This window comes from Zingiber officinale, chromosome 6B (assembly GCF_018446385.1).
Source record: "Zingiber officinale cultivar Zhangliang chromosome 6B, Zo_v1.1, whole genome shotgun sequence".
Classification (NCBI taxonomy): Eukaryota; Viridiplantae; Streptophyta; class Magnoliopsida; order Zingiberales; family Zingiberaceae; genus Zingiber; species Zingiber officinale.
Genome location: NC_055996.1, coordinates 37,241,838 through 37,254,545, shown reverse-complemented (window position 1 = coordinate 37,254,545; position 12,708 = coordinate 37,241,838). Strand labels below are relative to the sequence as shown.

The 12,708-nt window shown below is 36.8% G+C and overlaps 1 non-coding gene across 1 annotated transcript; it reads left to right on the top strand.

Moving 5' to 3' along the window:
* Positions 1 to 12,086: 12,086 nt before the first annotated feature.
* LOC121993384 lies at positions 12,087 to 12,192 on the top strand. The gene has a single exon (XR_006115239.1). It is a non-coding gene; the product is annotated as a small nucleolar RNA R71 (small nucleolar RNA).
* The last annotated feature ends 516 nt before the right edge of the window (positions 12,193 to 12,708 follow it).

The window sequence follows — 12,708 nt, the reverse complement described above, 5'->3', positions numbered from 1 at the left end:
AATGGTTTGTTCCTTTCCATCTTAGTCGTGAGCTACTATTTATAATTTATAAAGAATCAATAACACAATCTTCTGTGTGTGACACCACACACTATGTTATCTACAATATAAAATAATTGAACATCTACATTTGGTATATATTAATGTAGACACTTGACCAATGTGATTCTTATAAATGTTTATAAAAAAAGTTAGGCTTTTAGTATACACTCCAACAACTTAAGATTGAGAAAAGAGGTACACTAAACATACTAGCGTTGTATCCAAAACATCATGAATCAAGATATAAATGTGCAAACAATTTTGCTCTTAGACAAATCAGCAGAAGTGAAGAGTGATGTTCTCAATATGCCACATGTTTCAAAAGGCAGTCAAGTCACAATCAAAACTAAATCTAGAAAACAAAGCAAGGAAAAATGTATGACATAAGCAATAACTAAATGTAAGAAAAGAAAAATGAAATGAAGAACAACTTAAAATGTAAAAGAAAAACTGAAAATGTAAAAAAATTGTAGAAATTTCTATAGAAAATGTATAAATTTCAGGTTGCAAACACCCCCCCCCCCCCCCGACTTAAACTTTTCATCATCTCGATGAAATCAATATCGTGGTGGTGGAGGGGGAGGGCGGGGAAATGGAGGTCTATGGGGTCGGCCAGCAGGAAAACTAGAAAAACCAGGAGTCTCGCTTAGGATCCTATGATATTCATAGAGGTCGTCAACTTGTTGACGTGTAACGGTCATGCCCTCTATGTACTCTCTCATTCTAGCTTGATCTGTATCATAATCCTGGACAAATTTAGCCACCTGACCCTGAAAGTTCCTTGTGAACTAAAAATGATCTTGCACCTCTCTATACTGATCATCAGATAAGGTGAAGCGGCCCTCCAACATTACTCGTTAGGCCTCTTTCTTCTCGTGAAGGGAGTCTAGAGAGGCATGAAAATTTGAAAAAATCAAATTTGGAGTGACCCGTACTGTAGGATAAAGAGTTCCTAGCAGGGTATGGATGTCGGGATGGCTACGGGTGTCCAGATGATGAGGGCTCAAGGTGGGGCTCGGTGTCTCCAGACAAGGAAGGGACATTCTCGGGATCTAAATCAGTGATGACCCAATTAGCAGGGTTGCGAATAGAGGTCCGCTCGGGATAAGGTAGGGGTAAAGGGAACCCATCCTTCTTAGGAAAGGCAAAACCATTCTTATCCTGACAAATCATCTTCATGGCAAGACATGCATCGATATCGATCATGTCATTTCCATGAATGACTTCTAACTCGTCCAGATCACAACCCAGATTTATAGCTATTTGGGTAATCAATCCACCAAAGACAATCAATCCCAAGGATTCTTTCCCGACTCTCACTAGGTTTTTGTAAAAAATGAAAATCGGAATTAAAGTCAACCTTATGTAACATAGCCCATAGAGCATAAAGTTCAACTTTCCTAACGACTCCATCGCTTTCTCCTCTACCAAAAATAGTTTACTCATAACTTGGTGTAAGTATCTAAAGATGGGATTTTGCATATGGAAAGCTTTAGCTCTAGAAGGCTCATAAGGTTGATCCAATCCGGTGATTGAATTCTAAAAACTATTCCAATTAAATCTAGGGTTAAACCTATGAGAGTCGCCAGCAGACAAACCAAAACAACTATTGAAATCACTAAATATCCACTAAATTTCTTGATTCATTAATCTAAAAGTAATTTTGCCAACGTAATCATCTTCATTTGAATAGTGGACATCTAATGAGCTCAAGAATTCAAGTATAATTCAGGGGTATGTAGTGAGATGTGTGTACATAATATCATCCCAATCTAGTGAATTAATCATCCAATCTATATTATCTCCAATTCATAAAATGTTTAAAATAGTTGGGTCCATGTATCGTGTACACACAACCTTCCTTGTGACAAGAATATCAAATCTAGCTTTATGATCTTCATTTTTTAAAATGATATTGAATTCATTATCGTTACCTTCGTCGTATGCCCTCCGTTTGTCTTTCCCCTTTATGACTTTCTCTTTGTCCTTTTCCTTTGATGGATCCTTTTCTTGGCTTGAACCACTACTTCCTTGTCAATGCTTCTTCAAAAGGTTGGATATGATGTTGAGTTCCAAGAGGGAAAAGTGTTGTTTATTTGGAGAAGTGAGATCTTGAGAGAATGGATCATGAAAAATAGGATCTTAGGGAAGGAAGTTGTAGATCTTGAGGATACGAGAAGAGAATTTCTATTTAGATCTAGATCTGGATGTTGTTTATGGGGATAAATGATTAAGAGATCTAGATCTAAGAAGTTAAGAAGGAAGGTTGAAGATGAGAGAGGGTTGGAGAAAAGACTTGGCTTGGGGGTGTGGCCGACATGGCCTTGGCAAGACCGTGTCTTATTGACACGGCCAGGTTGAGATGCTCCACACGGCCGTGTAGATCTACACGGCCCAAGCAGTCCTTCTTTCGGTCAAATTCACACAGCCATGCCAAATGGCAGGGGCAGTGTCATCTCTTCCTCGACTAGGCTCACACAGCTGGTGTGTGTCGCACGGTCGAGTTCATTTTTCTTCTCTGGCTTCCTCACACGGCTGTGTGTGTCACACGGCCTCCTATTTCTCCTCCTCTGGAATTTTCACACGGCCGTGTGAAATCACACGACCTTGTCCTTCTTCTTCTCAGGTGAACTCACATAGCTAGTGTGAGTCACACAGCCTTGTTCTCCTCCACCTCTGTAAGTGGCACACGACCATGTAAGTCACATGGCTGAGTTCTCCTCCTTCTCTAGTAATGTCACACGGTCGTGAATGGTACACGGCCAGGCTTTGTCAAGACCAAAAAATGCTACATTTCCTCTTTTGTAACTTCTCCAATGCCTCCATGCCCATGAAATAATCATGGTCATCTCATGGAAGTTATGTTCAACTTGAAGACAAAAATAACAACGGATTAAAAACACTAATTAATGAAAAAGAAAACTCAAATTGAATCTAATAAAAGAACCCTTGGGTTGCCTCCCAAGAAGCACTTGTTTAAAGTCATTAGCTCGACCCCGTTTCCGTTTTCGTAGCTATACCCAAGGAGATACGAATTTCTCTCCTAGGGTTGAGTGTGCTCCTTCTTCCCTCATTCTTTCCCTCGGAGGGTAGATGTATTTTTTTTATTTATAATGGGAGGCCTTCTCTCAATGCTCGTCGGATCATGTTCTTCATCCGGCGGCCTCCCATGAGGATAGAAGTTTCAATCCTCAAATTTGTAAGTATCTACCCTGCTGCAAACACTCACTAGAAAAGAAGAGACATGGTTAGAAGAATTAGATAGATCATATTTGTAACGACCACCCTTCTCACTACAACTACACTCTAAGGATGACCGTTACTTGACTAGTAATTCTACTTAACCGGTATGATTAAAAATCACATGGAAACCCTACCGAAAAATTTCGGCAGAGTCTCACCTGTACCGGTGACCTTAAACTGATATACAAACACAATATACATCAGCCACAGGCGGCTGGAACATTTAGCAAACACCCACGCAGTTAAATAAGTATCAACACACAAATATCTACTTACTAAACTGAACTCATCCTACATGCAATCTAAACAGAATAATCTCAAATGACATGAACTTAAAATACAACTCAAATGTTTACAATAACTAAAATGCGGAAACTAAAAATAAGGAAAGAAGACTAAAGGAACTCCTTTCTAGTCCCAAGACTTCCATAGTCCTAGCATCACACATCATCTGCGCCACCTTGTCGCCTTCCTTTATCTGCAGTAAGAGGAAATGTAATCTATAAGCAAAATGCTTAGTAAGCACTATCTAACTCACAAAAACTCGATATGCTTGTGAATATACTGAAAACTAAAACTGAATGCTCAAAGGGAAAACTACTCATGCTCATCTACTAGTAAATAAACAAACATACTGAAGTGCTAAACATGTAAAGCTACTCATGCTCTTCTAATAGCAAAGAAGAGTAAGCTAATCTAAATAACATGCTAGCATAAAAGGGAACTAAACTTGCTGATTCTAAAACAAAGTGAAACTTGATTCATTTGTTCTAAAATTATTCTTTTATACTTTTATACTTATGTGAAACTTATTTTGTTTGTTCAAAAACTTATACTTGTAACACTTCAAAATAATAATCAACTTTTTTCTTGGGCCCGACAACTGTACTTGCTATGCGTGCATCCCTAACTAGACCCGAGATAGCTGGTCCCAAATCTAGTAGGGTTTACTAGGTTATCTAAACCTAGGGACGACTATGGGAGCCCAGCCCAAGGACTACTGAGAGTCCTGCATACTAGGTTATCTAAACCTAGGGACGACTATGGGAGCCCAACCCAAGGACATCTGAGAGTCCAGTACAGTGCCACTGATAAAAGTAAAATACTTGTTATCTTTTAATACTTCTAATATATAATGCCTCAGCACTTTCTTTAGCACCTTGTGTGCCAAATTCCCTAAAGTCTTGACTTCGGGATCTACTTAAAGCCTTGGCCTTTTTCTTTCTTTTCTTTATATGTCTTATACTTGTTAATACTTCTAAAAGAATTTAATAGAACTCTTATTTTTCCACTAGAATACATGGTTGTTCATGCTTGTTAAAAATAGCCAATGAAAACTAGAAAATCTGCATATCATACAAGCTTAAACTACATCTAAAACTTGTTGGAATTAAAACCTTAAATCTTGCTACAACATAGATAAAAGAAAGAGAGCAAAGAATGCATGCTACTCAATAATCTCTAGCTATTCCAAAGCGGTACAGTGTAATCCGAAAGCAAAGAAAACAAAGCACACTAGCTACTCTTAAACTTCTAGCCGTTCTAATGTTGTACAGAAAATCCAAAGCAAGGAAAACATTATAATTCAATACTACTCATGCTATTCTAGTAGTAAGGAAACTACACATGCTTAACTAATAACAAATAGGGAAAGTCTAATAACATGATAGAATAAAGAGAGATTATAACCTGCTGAACTGGAAATAAGAAACTTGAAAACTGAAGCTATAAAAACTAATCACCAACTAAAAGCTAGGGTTTGGATGGAAGCAAGCCTAAGCACAATCTGATGACTAGGATTCGGATCATAGCAATTGAAACAACCAAGGTACAAACTGAAATCTGGCTTGCTAAACTACAAACTGAAAATTTACCACAACTGAAAATTTAAAAGAAACAATTGAATCCTCTTTAGGGATGCTACAACAGGACACTAAGGAACAATCAAATCTTCTTTAAGCTTGCTACAACAGAACTAAAAAGGAGCATTCAAATTTGAAACTACTAGTAGGTTCCGTAAAGCACATTCTGAAAGCAAAGAAGGATACTAAAGCCCTAGGAACCATCTTGTACAACCTGTTCCGGAATCAAACAGGAAACTAAAACGTAAATTCAAATCTGTCTTTCATGCTTCAAATTCAATAATGAAAAGATACGAAATTATGGAACTCTACACGAACAGAGCATGCTCATAAAGGTCACCACAGAAAAATCTAACTTAAAAGCTGCAGTACCAATTCCAAAGCTTGAAGGGATCAACTCACTTGCTTAAACTTAACTAATCTTTTTCCTTTCTTCCTTCTTCCTTTAACCTCCCGGCAGCAAACAAAACCCCAAAAACTTCATGGAAGAAACTCGAACAAACAAGGAAACATTAAAACAAAGTCGGAACTACTCTTACCATAGGTGAGAAGCACTTACTAGGGTTCTTGGATTCAAACCGAAGAGGAAGGACTTCTAGGGTTTCGGAGGGATGAAAATCTCGACCTCTTTCTCACCTCTATGTGCTCTCCTCGGCAAGGTGACCTCAACGATGTGAATGGCTCTCGGAAAACCTTCTCAACCGGCTGCCGGAGATCTTGTTGCGGATTTCGCCTGAGAGAAGAAAACCGCCGCGTCGGGAACGAGAGAGAAGAGGAAGAGAGGGATTTAGGGTTCGGCCAAAAACCAATATCAACTTATCTCTCTTATAGCCTAGCGTTTCTGTTATCGTTTAAGATCTAGTCATTGCAAATTTGTTTACGAAACATCCGCAGCACACTTGGTTAGCCAGATTTTAACCAAATTAGAGATCTCGGCTTCGATTCCTCAGCCGCGCACTTTTATTTCCAATTTATTTTACTGTTCCTAACTACTATTTAAATATATATCGCTCCATATATTATTAACAAAATATCCGTAGACCAGATGGTTGGGCTGAGTTCGTTAAGACTCGGGTTCGGGTCCGTGATCTTGGGTTCAAAACCCGGCTTCAACATATATTATTATTTTTTTTTTTTACTTCTTCCTCTTGGTAAAAATACCAAACGAACTCCAAAAATTGTGTAAAAATACTCTAAAAATTCCTAAAAATCTCTAGAATCTTTCTATAGCATTTCATAATATTTTTGAATTATTTTTGGAGCTCAAAATGAGTAAATTTGGGTCGTTACAATATTCCAATCTTTCCTTACCGATTACCAATGAAAGTTTATGGTTTTTCACATCAATTATTGCTCCAACTATTGCAAGGAAAATATGATTGGAATTTTCAGGTCTTCTTCCATGTCAAGTACCACAAAATCTATAGGAATAACACTCCCACCAACCTCTACCGACACATCTTCCATAATACTCATAGGGTACCTGCAAGAATGATCAGCTAATTGCAGTGACATGGTAGTAAGTTTAAAGTTTTTGAGCTCTAGCTTATTACAAATTGAGTATGGAATGAGGCTAACACTCACCCCCAAATAACAAAAAACCTTTTCTATAAATTCAGCTCCTATAGTGCAAGGTATATAAAAGCTTCCTAGATCTTGGAGCTTCGGGGAAGTGTTCTTCTCAAATAAAGAGCTACATTCTTCAGTAAGAGCTACAATCTCAATGTCTCCTTTTCTTCTTTTGTTTGACATAATATCCTTCAGAAATTTTACAAACTTTGGCATTTGTTTAATTGCATCAATCAGAGGTACCTCAACACAAATATCTTTGACTATATCCAAAAATCTGCCGAACTCTTCATCTTTCTTCATCATGACTAATCTTTGAGGAAAAATGATTACTTGGCTTTGAGGGTAAAGTGGAAGTGTCTCTTCAACCTTCTTGGTACTCTCCTCTTCATCTTGAATCAGAATTTGTTCAAATGTTGGAGGAGAGAGCTCTTCTTGAATTTTCATCCCTTTTGGAGCAATCACTTGAGGATCTCCCAAGGTCCATCCGCTCCTAAGTTCAATTCTGTTGCAGTGTTCCATTGGGTTGACATCAGGTTACCTAGAAATTGTCCTAATGTTCTTGAAGTTGATGAAGCTATCTGGGCAATTTGGCTATCTTGTATTTTCTGGAGCTTCTCCGAATTATCCATTCTTTGAGTGAGTAGCTTGTGTAACACCCACTAAGCTTTTAAGATAAATATGAGAATGATGAATTTGCCTTAGAAAAATATTAGTAGAATGTTGAACCAAAAAGAAATAAAAAAGAAATACAAACAAATAAAAATAGGGAGTGGTCAAGGATTGAACCTTGAACCTCTCATGATGTAAATGATAGGATTAATGGGTAATAACCAGTTGGGATAGGAATGATATATTGATAGCAAAGGAGGGAAACTCATGATAAGGATGAGAGTAAAAGCTAGCCAAAAGAAAGCAAGAAAAGAGCAAGAGAAAGGCAACTTGCCTTCCTTCTTTTCTCTCCCTCTTCCTCTCCCTTTGCCGTGACTTAAAGAGGACAATTAAGGGGATTCATTCCCCCTTGTTTCATCATGAATGATGAGAACAAATAAATAAATAAATAAATAAATAAATAAAAAGGGGCTAAGGGAGAAGGAAAGCAAAAACCAATTTTGCTACCTCTTCCCCCTTAACATAAAAGGGAGCATGTAAAGAGAAGATTTTATTTTTCTCTCATTTCTCTCATTCTCTCCTCTCCACCACCGAGAGCCTCAGCCCCCTCTCCTCCATTTTCGGCCCCCAAAACAAGGTTCCTCCTAGGATACAAGGAAGGCTACCAAGGGAAATCAAAGGAGGAGAACAAGAAGAAGAGACCCTTTCTTCCATCACCACACTTTAGAACCACAAGAGAAAAGGAAGTAAGTATCCCCTCACCTGTGGTACAAGTGGTTTTAATGTGTTTTTGGATTTTATGAGGATTTTAAAACCTAGAAACAAAGTTGTGAAAATTCGGCCAAAGAAAGGACTTGTTGATCCTAGGAATGTTTAATATAAGCCTTGATTCATGATAATTTTTCTATGCTTTGTAAGAAGGTTTTCTCTCATATTTTTATATATATGTGATGCTGGATTAGAGATGTACCTAACCCTAGAGTTTCGGCCAAAAAGGTTTTATAAGGGCTAGGGAATTTATTTGTTTACCTAACTTGCACAAAACCCTCTAAATAAATGGTTAAGGATCCATTATTGTTTTCATACTTGAAGGTTACTTGGAACCAAAAGTACCCCACTCACAAGTTTCGGCCAAGGAAGGGTTTAGGGTTAGGAAGACTTTGAATTTAAACTCACCATGTTTATATGATAGAATATAGAGTTTCTTAAAGAGTTGCATGCTTGTATGTTGATAGAAACTCATGAACATCACTTTTAATGTTTCGGCCATGGTAAGGTGGATGGTTTAGAATAGCTTAAACAAATTTTTTTTAACATGCTCAAAACCTCCATGACAATAAGATATGAAAGTTGTTTGATGCTCCCATGCTTAATTAGAGTATAGGAAAATTGGTTGCATGATATATGATAATTATGACCACAAGGGTCCTAGCTTGTTTGTGAACCAAACTTATATGTATAGTTCCTTTGATGTTTTTGCCATAAAACTTGTTTAGGTTTTCCATACTTTAGGCCACCTAAAACCTAGTTTAAAGACTTGGAAGGTTTCGGCCAAACATATGCTATGAGATAAAGAAAGGAAAAACCTAGGAAACCTAAGACACAATTTAAATGTATGCTTATAGTGCTTGACTTTTATACATGTTATGAAATGTGTTATGACCTTCTATGCTTTTATGCCATTTGAACAAATTCCATGCTTGATGAGGTTCGGCCATGTAGGGTTTAAAGACTTAGAAACCTTAAAATTTAGACCTTATGTGTTAAAGATGCTTCTTATGAAATTGAGATAACATGTTGATTGTGTTCACATGCTTATATATTTAACTATGATTCAAATGGACACCTTAAAGTCTTGTCCATGAAGGGATACATGCCTTAGAAACCCTAGAACTTACATTGAACATGCTCATGTCACTCTCCATGGAATATGAAATGTAGAAAGCTAAAAATTCACATGCTATGTGTTGTTAGTGACCTAAATTGATGCTAAGGGAAGTTTCGGCCATGACCACTTGTATGATGCCATTTATAAATTTATAAATGATGTTAGAGTAAGTTCACATGCTTGTATGCTTGCTTGAAAACCTAAATGAGTACTTGTAAGTTTCGGCCATGACATAATTTTAAGGGCTTAAAGGATTTAGGAACTAACTCAATTGTGCTTACCATATTCCTTGAAACAAATGCTATAAATATGGTTAAGGTTTCCATGCTTTATGTCATTTAGAACCTTCTTTCACACTTGTTAAGGTTCGGCCAAATGAGGTTTAAGGACTTGGAGAACTTAGAGTCCAAGTAAATCTTGTTTATAATACTTCCTATGAAAATGATATGTGGATGAATTAGGTTCTTCATGCTTGGATGTTGTTTAAAACCTGAATTGGCACCTAAGAGGGTTTCGGCCAAGATAAGAACCCAAAGGATTAGGAAGCTTAGTACCCAAATTAATCATGTTACATTGTTCCTTATGATTGGATGAGCACATGATACACTTTTATGCTTAGACATGTATGATTGTGAGCTATACAAGATGAGAATTTCTACGATATGTTATGAGTTCAAAATATGCATGTTTTATGTTATGATATGTGGGTAAATTTTACATGCTTTGATGATATGATATGAGCTGAAAATATGCATGCTTATGTTATGATATGTGGTTAAATTATGCATGCTTTGATGCTATGTTTAGTGCTTAAAATATGCATGCATTCATGATATGCTATGTGGTTAAATTATGCATGCTTGATGATATGCTTTATGCTTAAGATATGCATGTTTTTATGATCTATGCCTAAGTGATGCATATTGTTATGATATGATGTATGCCTAAGTGATGCATACTTTTATGGTATGATGTATGCCTAAGTTATGCATACCTTTATGACATGATGTATGCCTAAGTGATGCATACCTTTATGATATGATGTATGCCTAAGTGATGCATACTTTTATGACATGATGTATGCCTAAGTGATGCATACTTTTATGATAGGATGTGTGCCTAAGTGATGCATGCTTTTATGATGTATGATATGTATAAGTATGACATGTACTTTACTTTATATGGCTTGTACCAAGGGTGGGCTCCATAAGCGCCCCGGGGTCGATGGAATAAAACTCGGACCTCATTAGGGATGGGCTCCTAAGTGCCCCTAGGTCGATGGAGTAAGACTCGGGCCTAGTATGTTGCCTTGTAGGGTTCAAGACTTGCTACCTTGGACCTACATAGGTTGCGCGCAATATGTAAGTGGTACATAGCCGGGATCCCCTTTAAGTTGAGATTATGTTCAAGTATATATGTAAGAAGAAATGGTTTTAAAGATCATGAGACATACACATGTTTTTCGGATACATGTTTTTCAAAATCATATTGCATATACCTTATGATGACTTATGATATGCCATGGTTAGATATGATTATGTTATGTTCCATGATATGTCTATGTGTAGGATATGCCATGACTCCTTATGACGATATGTCATGATTAGATACGATTATGTTATGCTTCATGCTATGCTTTACGCTATGATATGCCATGACTAGTTATGATTTCTTCATGTTGCATGATATGCTTAAAAGAGTATGTTACATTATGTCATGACTAGTTGAAATGATGCCATGTTGAGACATTCTTTGATTATACTATGATTTTCAGTTTTAGTGAGTAGGAAAGGAACTTACTGAGCCATGAGTGCTCACAGCTTACTGTCCTTGTACCGCAGATAAAGGAAAAAGTTGGATGAGCAAGAGGAGCAGCAGTAGAGGCAAGGAGATGTGTGTGGCAGTGGCTAGGCAACCAAATAAAACCTGCTTTAAAAAAAAAACTTTTAAAGAAATATGCTTTGGTATCATGAATTGTAGTACCGTATGTGTGACTTGATGTTATGTTTCTACTAATTTTGATATCATGTTATTGAGGCCATGGTAGTGTAGTTCGGATTTGATGAAAGGGAAACCAAAATAAAAGTTTTTATTAAACTAAGAGAATTATTTTAAGTCTTCCGCTGTTTTAAAAAAAAAAAAGAGAAAAATTTGTACATAGAGTATCGTAGCCCCGTCCCTTAGGGTTAGCAGGGAGGGCGGGCGTTACAGCTTGATCTCTTGCTTCATTTCATTTTGATTGGAAATATCTTCTTCAATCATTTTCTCCAATATAAAAAATTGATAGCCTTGAGAAGATTGTTGTTAATAGCTTTGCTTTTCAGGCTAATAGATCAATCTAACCCCCTGGATGGTCCTTGTTCTTGATTATTTCTATAAAAGAAATTTGGATGATTCTTTCAACTAGGTTTGTATGTGTTGGAGTATGGATTATTCTGCTTCTGATTGTAACTCATGATAGCATCACATTGCTCTAATTGATTAATTTGTGCAGAAATATCTCTAAAGGACATGAGTCTTGAGAATGATTTGAGCTTTCACAAGTTTCACAAACACATACGATGGCATTGACTGATGCAGAATTTGTTCCCATATTTTTTAGCTTTTTAGTAAGAGCATCTAATTTTGAAGACATCAAAGTGATTGCATTTACATCAAATTTTCCTGATCCTTTAACTGGATTTGGATAGGAATAGCCTTCACTTCTTTCTGTTGCCCTTTAATGATGGTTTTACGCAACACTCTCAATAATATCCTTGGCCTCATCTAAACTTTTATTCATAAATGCCCCTCCAGCTGTAGAATCTAGAGACACCTTTGTATGATATTTGATACCATTATAAAAAGTATGTAGAACTAGCCATTTTTCTAACCCATGATGAGGGCATTGTCTGAGCATATTGTTGTATCTATCCCATGGTTTAAATAAAGATTCTGAATCTGACTGTCTGAAGCTTGCAATTAGATTTCTCATATGAGCGGTTTTACTTGGAGGATAGAATTTATTAAGGAATTGTTACTCACATTACTCCTAATTGGTTATGTTGTTAGTTGGTAAAGAATTCAACCATTGTTTTGCTCTATCTCTTAAAGAAAACTCAAATAATAATAATCTCACTACTTCCGATGGAACACCGTTCATCTTCATGGTGCTATAGATTTCATAGAAAATTTCAAGATGTTGATTTGGGTCTTCATGTGGTCCGCCTCCAAACTGATTTTGTTGTACCATAGTGATTATTGCAGGCTTGATCCCAAAATTGTTGGCTTCAATAGATGGTCTTGTGATACTAGAACAAAGCCCTCTAGCATACAGTGCTGCATAATCTTTCATTGGTTTGTTTGTCATATTCGAATGTTCTTGTTGTTCTTGATTTCTTTGCAAAATCTTTCTCCTATGAAAAGTTCTATCAATCTCTAGATCAAGAGGTAACAAATCTCCTGCAAGGTTAGATCTTCGCATGCAAAGAACAAGATCACAAGTAACAAAAT